The sequence below is a fragment of the Seriola dumerili genome, unplaced genomic scaffold, assembly GCF_002260705.1.
Source record: "Seriola dumerili isolate Sdu_G_001 unplaced genomic scaffold, Sdu_1.0 BDQW01000043.1, whole genome shotgun sequence".
NCBI lineage: Eukaryota > Metazoa > Chordata > Actinopteri > Carangiformes > Carangidae > Seriola > Seriola dumerili.
The window spans coordinates 2,039,666-2,045,665 of record NW_019174298.1 but is presented as its reverse complement, the minus strand read 5'-3'; the positions used below and the strand labels follow the sequence as shown (position 1 = coordinate 2,045,665).

The following is a 6,000-nucleotide window of genomic DNA, read 5'->3' as shown; positions in this document are numbered from 1 at the left end:
TCAGGTCAGCCATATCATTTTATTCAACCAAAAAAGTATCACAAACTATGCTCTGTAATTTTTAACTGATTGTATTTTGTGGCCCTCTTTTTTTATCCCAACAAACCCAAATTAGGTAACGAGAACAAAAGCCAACAGTCACCTACAGACAGAAAAGTGTCAAAGAAAATAGAAATCATGAAAACGTTTTTTTTTTTTTTTTGTCTTACCAATATCTGACCAATGGTTTGGCATTTTTTCTAAATGAATAACTTGATCATTAATCTATTATGAATTGTCTAAATGTTTTCTTTTGATCAGCTAATTCATTAATTGCCTAATTATTTCATCTCTAATTGGAGACATCAGTGCTGGGTGGAAAAATAGCTAACTTATCCTTTAATGTCATTCTAATAGTTTATCACAGCATTTTCTCTAGCAGATTAACTCCTGACCACATATTCCAGTGTAGCCAAACTCTGTATTGCAGACAAACATTTAAAATAAATACAACACAACATTTTTGGAACGAAATTATGCACAGACTTTGGTTTAGCTCGCTGGGTAATGCAGCACACATGTATTTGGTAAGCGTGTAGTTCCTGAAAAGACATTTGTTGCATGCGAGAGGCAGGGGTCAATTTATCAAATTTTCAACTGGCGAGTGATACATCATACCTCAGGACAATCTTTGGTTAAATTGCCGCTAGTTTACGTCATGACGTCAGAACGGGGAGGGAGGGCGGACGGTGGGGCGTACGGCAGTCGGAGGTGGGGTGCCGCTCACCAAACGTCTGTGTCAGCTCCAACAGTTTGCCCTCACCCGTGTAAGTGTGAAATATAATTTTGGTCCAGTTTTTTGGGTTGTTTTACCGTCCGTTTATGCCTGTATGTGATGTGTGGCGAGTCTGTGCTCCGCTATGAAAAGCTGTTAGAGCATCGATGTAGATATTTCATCGTATTAGCGGCACAGTCCGATGACACATTAACGGGACTGTCAACCTGAGTCCGTTAACACACTGCTGCTGCTCACTGACAACAACACTGATTGGCACTGAACTAACATTTGAACGGCTTTAAGCTTTTTACACGTCGCTTCGTGTAATTTCACCACATGCATTAAGGCTCGTCTCTTACTACTTTATTTCTGTGCAGCGTAAAGTACGTTGTGTGTTACTCAACGGGGAAATTTTAGACTTTCTTTCGTAACGGTCGCTATATTTCATCTCCTATGATGTCACAGTATTCATATGCGGGCTCTTTCGCTGAGTTACTTCAATAACAAAATGAATGAAAAATATTGTAGAATATTGTTCAACAGATTTGTCTCTTTATTTGTAAGTTATTGTAGGAAATAAACAGTTAAAACAAGAAAATTCGTGGTATCTAGAAATAAGATGATTTACTCTCACATTATACTCGGGTTTTATGACTTTATGCCGGTTTCTTATGTACTCTGGAGTGTAAAGGAAGTTATTTGTTGGGCCTTGTTTCCAGTTAATTCTTGAAACATTGTTTTTATTTACAATGATGCTGTCATATTGATGTATCTCCGTGCCCTGTGATATTACCCATGGCCCTGTCAGTCTCTTGGAAGCCACAGAAGTTTTAATAAACCCTCAGCAGGGTTTATTTTAGTCTGAGCTGGCTCAACTGGCTAATGCAATCTTATGGGCTAAAGACATTTCATGGCCTGGAAAGGATGGCAGTCCGCAGCCTCATTACATCTGATGTCTAGTATTCTTCACAGAGGAGCATTTTTTCTGCAGCCTATTATTATCAGTGTCTGGGAGACAGACAGAGACATACACACTCTCACACACAGGCATAGAGCAGGCAGGGTGATGCAGAGAGTACAGTGTGCCAAGGAAGCATTTAGGGGATTACAGTTTCCATCTCACTTTTTCTCTTCTTTGTTGAAGACCTGTGCGCCTGATGTAGCAGGTTGTCATCTCCTCTGCAATGAAGGAAAGCTGCTCCTGCATCATGATTATGGACTGAAGGTTTGTTTTCATCCTCTTACTCATCCAACTGTTTCCTCCTCTGATCTCATCTCACCATTTTTATAACCTCATGATTTTCGACACTGCATTGCATGTACAGTAGATACACATGTAAAGGTCCGGTATGACATGATCTACCTCACTATCTGTTCAGCATACTCTGCTAAGTGGCTGAGAGCTTGGCTGCCCCTCCAGGGCACTGCTAACGCAGCCATTCATGTCTCACTCCGATGGTCAGACCACCACGATGACGCTGCCCTCCTCCTCCTCCTCCTCCTCCTCCTCCTCCTCCTCCTGTTCCCCCTGCACTCACGTTGTGCTTTCTCTGTTGGGAGCTGAGCTAAGAATTGAGAGTCTTTGTGTGAGTGTTATGTGTTTGTGTGCACATATATATATATATATATATATATATATGTGTATATGTGCGTGTATGTGGGGGGGGGGGGGGGGGGCGTGATGCTTACAAATTCAGTGGTTTCACCTTGTCATCTGATTTGTGCTCAGCTCAGTGCAACACTTCAGGATCAGATGTGGCAAAGATGTGCTTATCCTAGATCAGATCACAAGATTAACACAGCTTGCTGTATGCTTGCCTGGCTGTCACAGGATCTGATTAATTGGCTGTGTGTACTGGAAACATGATTTTCTCACAAGAAATCTGCTGACACTGGATTAGAAAGATGAAAATGTTAAGTGGATTCTGGTTAAAGTTATACATATGATGGTTTTATTTATTTACCCTGTTGGTAGAGACTTGTAAAGTCATGTTTTGATAGGAAAGCATGACAGATTGTTGAACGTTATTAAGGTTTTTATGAAGATGGCACATGCAGTGTCTTTTCACTGGTGTATTATGTAATTTTTCTTGAGGACCAGCTGCAATCTTTTGATTGTTTACATTAAATATAATAAGCTATATACAATTCATAGTTGGGTCTTACTGATAAATCAAGTGTAAAAAACAAACAAAAACACAACTGTTTATGATATTGTAGTGTTTATTTAGCGAGTAACACTTCCTCTGGGTGCTCTGATTTCTTCCTAAACTGGCCTCTAAACTGCCCATAGGTGTGACTGTGACTGTGAGCATGACTGTGTTAGCCCTGTGACAGACAGTGCTGTCTCCAGGATGTACCAGACTTCTCGCCTTGTGTAAGCCATGCAAAGGCTTCAGCCCCCCGCAACCCAGAATAGGATAAGTGGTATAGATAATGAGTAAATGCATGCGTTACATGGTGTTACAGAATATTTTGCCACATTTAATAATGAGAAGATATTTGCAGTTTTGTCTTGTTAAGGTGCTAATGCTTGGTTGTTCCCCTCTCTGCTTTCTGTTGCACTATGTGCAACATATTCTGGGTTGCCCGGGATCACTTCTTGGCAGTAGTACCCTCGGCTTGGTTGTGCATTCCAACCAAAATAATTGGCAGTGTTTGTGAGTGGGAAGCCAGTGAGGGATCGTGGCTCTGTTGCAGCACTAGTGATTCCTTCTGGTTTGTGAGGGCACCTGAATGGATCTCAGTTACACCCTCTCACTGTAGCTCTAGGTGTCAAAAATTGATAACTTTGCACTTATCAGCTCAAATTGTTAGAGTCTGAAATGTGTTGAAATCATAGACTGTATATAAAGATGGACGCAGCTACCGTTATGTCACCCACTAGTTTCTGAAGAGCGATTTTGAAGGTCAGAGTGGGCTGCTCTGCTGACACCATCTTCCCAGTACCTGACTCCGACAAAACTCCCAGCTAATCCAAAAACTGGCAAAGAGGAGGGGCGCATGTGGAGCTGAGACTTCGGTGCGTGCCGGCTTGTGGCAGGCGTACGCTCACCCACCTGTCACTCAAAGCAGCGTGCCTTAACAAAATTTAAACGGGTGAGTATATAAAAATTCACCCCTGTACAGTTGTCATGAAGGATGAAATAAGCTATAGAGACCAAAACTGTTTTTTGTACCAGGCTGTAAACATGTTTATTTCTGCTGTAAACTTGGGCAATTTAACAGGAGAGTCTATGGGGATTGACTCGCTTTGGAACCAACCTCAAGCGGCCAGTAGAAGGTACTTCCATGTTGGCTTCATTTTTCAGCCTCAGAGGTTACCGCTTGGTTGAAACACCAAAAAACATAGTATTTACCTTTTATTGAAGAATTCTGAAACTTGACTGAGAAATGTTCATTGGTCAAAATAATTTTTACTGCGTACTATCAATAGATGCCCTATTGATTTTTGTGAAGTTGCCGTTTGTAGCTTTAAGTTCCTTTTTCCCAAACAAATGATGCAAAAATGTCCAGAAAGGGATTCAAAATGATACATATAATAATTTTTTCACCTCAGTTGAGTCAAATCATTCTCAGCATCATTCAGACTCAGCTCTATTCTCTCGACCAAAGGTCCAACCATGGCTAAAGAGGAAGTGTTGTATCTCAGAGAGGAAACACAGTTTTTCCTTTCACTCTCTCACTCTCTGTGTCACACTCTCTCTCACCTTCCTCTTCCAGCTGAGCTGTACTGCTTGAAAACCCATAGGGTAGCAAAGGTGTCATAGTGCAACTTAATTTAGATACCACAGACTGACTGATCATTTCTTATCGCTTCTGCAGTCAGCAGCATCAGAACTCACGCATGAGTAAAAAGTTTGTCTGCACCATCATTGCTTTTAATGCTCTAGCTGTTGACAGACTGGCTTTCTTCTCTCCTGGAGGACCGACTCCCACACTTCCAGAGTGAAGGTGAAATTCCTTTATAAAGGCTGTGGTTTCTAGTGGCAACGAACTGCCTTCTTCCCTCTGATCCCTTCCTGTTTGAAGACAGAGGCAGAAAAGAGGCAGGGGTCACATAGCGTCGCAAGAGTTTGCACTTTAAAACATGGCTGAGCTCCATGTTTAAGTAAGTCAGTCAGTATTTTCCAAAGTTACAGTATTTTTAGGTTGTACAAAAACGTTCATATAGCACCTTTAAAACATCTCCTTGTCTTTAGATGGTGGACTAAAGAAGAGTGGATGTTGAGGTTTGGAAGTCAGGAGGAATTTCATCTTTCAACTTAAATGTTTTCCCATACTCTAGGCTTGATATTGTTGACCCACAGCCTACATGCTGAGCCCAATATCATGTTCATAGTAAAAGCTTCAAGTCCAGAGCTTGGATGTGCTGAGCCCCACTAACGCTTCTAGTGAGCTAGAGAGGTGTCTGGTTACCTGAACCCAGAGATCTGAGTGAAGAGTTATTTAAATAGGTGACAATATGGATGATTTATATCTGACTGCGTAAAGTAGTTCTCACCTGCTGGCACCACCAACAGCCAGATGACCCATGGCCTGATAACCTGGCAGGTTTCTCTCTTCTGTTGCACAAAGTGTGCATTGACCCTGACACACATTCTTTTTCCTATCCCTTATGGCTGTGCGCCTTTAACACAATCTCTGGTATGAGATTTCAGCTGGTGTGTAGGTGGTTTCCAGCCTGTTGACAGTTGATGATTCTCTGCCAGAGCGGGTGGAATATGAGCTATGTTGGCCAAGTTGTAAGCCTGGCCACTGTTAAACACCTATCAGGTTAGTAAGTGAAGGCCACTTTGCAGGGCTTTAAATCTCTACTAATTTCTCCTCTTGTCCACTGGAAATCCCCTTTCGAGATAATCTGTTTTAGTTGTAAACAGAAAGAGAATCAGATCCTCAGTACACTGTCCATTAGGTCGGACACAGTAGATCTGCACTGAGTGTTGCTGTAGATGTATTCAGCATGGACCAGTGTCAGGTCCATGCACAAAGTGAATTATTCATTAGGACACTTGCTGTGATGTTGAGCATAGGTGCAGAAGTATCCCTTAAACAATGCTTCCCAAGTAAACGTAGAGACCCGTTCCGCATAATGTTTCAGCACTCACGGCCAGTCTTAAATTGTGTTTCTCATGACTGCCCTGCTGTCTAGATTTATTCACCGTCCAACTCGTCTGAACAACCTATACACAGAGATACATGTGATATTTACAGCCTTGTACATCTACAAGCCTCTGAGACTC

The 6,000-nt window shown here is 41.8% G+C and overlaps 1 protein-coding gene across 3 annotated transcripts in view; it reads left to right on the top strand.

Annotated features, from left to right (window-relative positions):
• The first annotated feature begins 723 nt into the window (after positions 1–723).
• The window catches only part of tmcc1 (transmembrane and coiled-coil domain family 1), a 42,475-nt gene continuing 37,198 nt past the window's right edge, over positions 724–6,000 (top strand). For all 3 annotated transcript variants that reach the window (XM_022739227.1, XM_022739226.1, XM_022739225.1), the window contains exons 1-2: positions 724–806; positions 1,902–1,982. The gene's annotated coding sequence lies outside the window, so the exon portion shown is untranslated. The remainder of the gene's footprint in view (positions 807–1,901; positions 1,983–6,000) is intronic.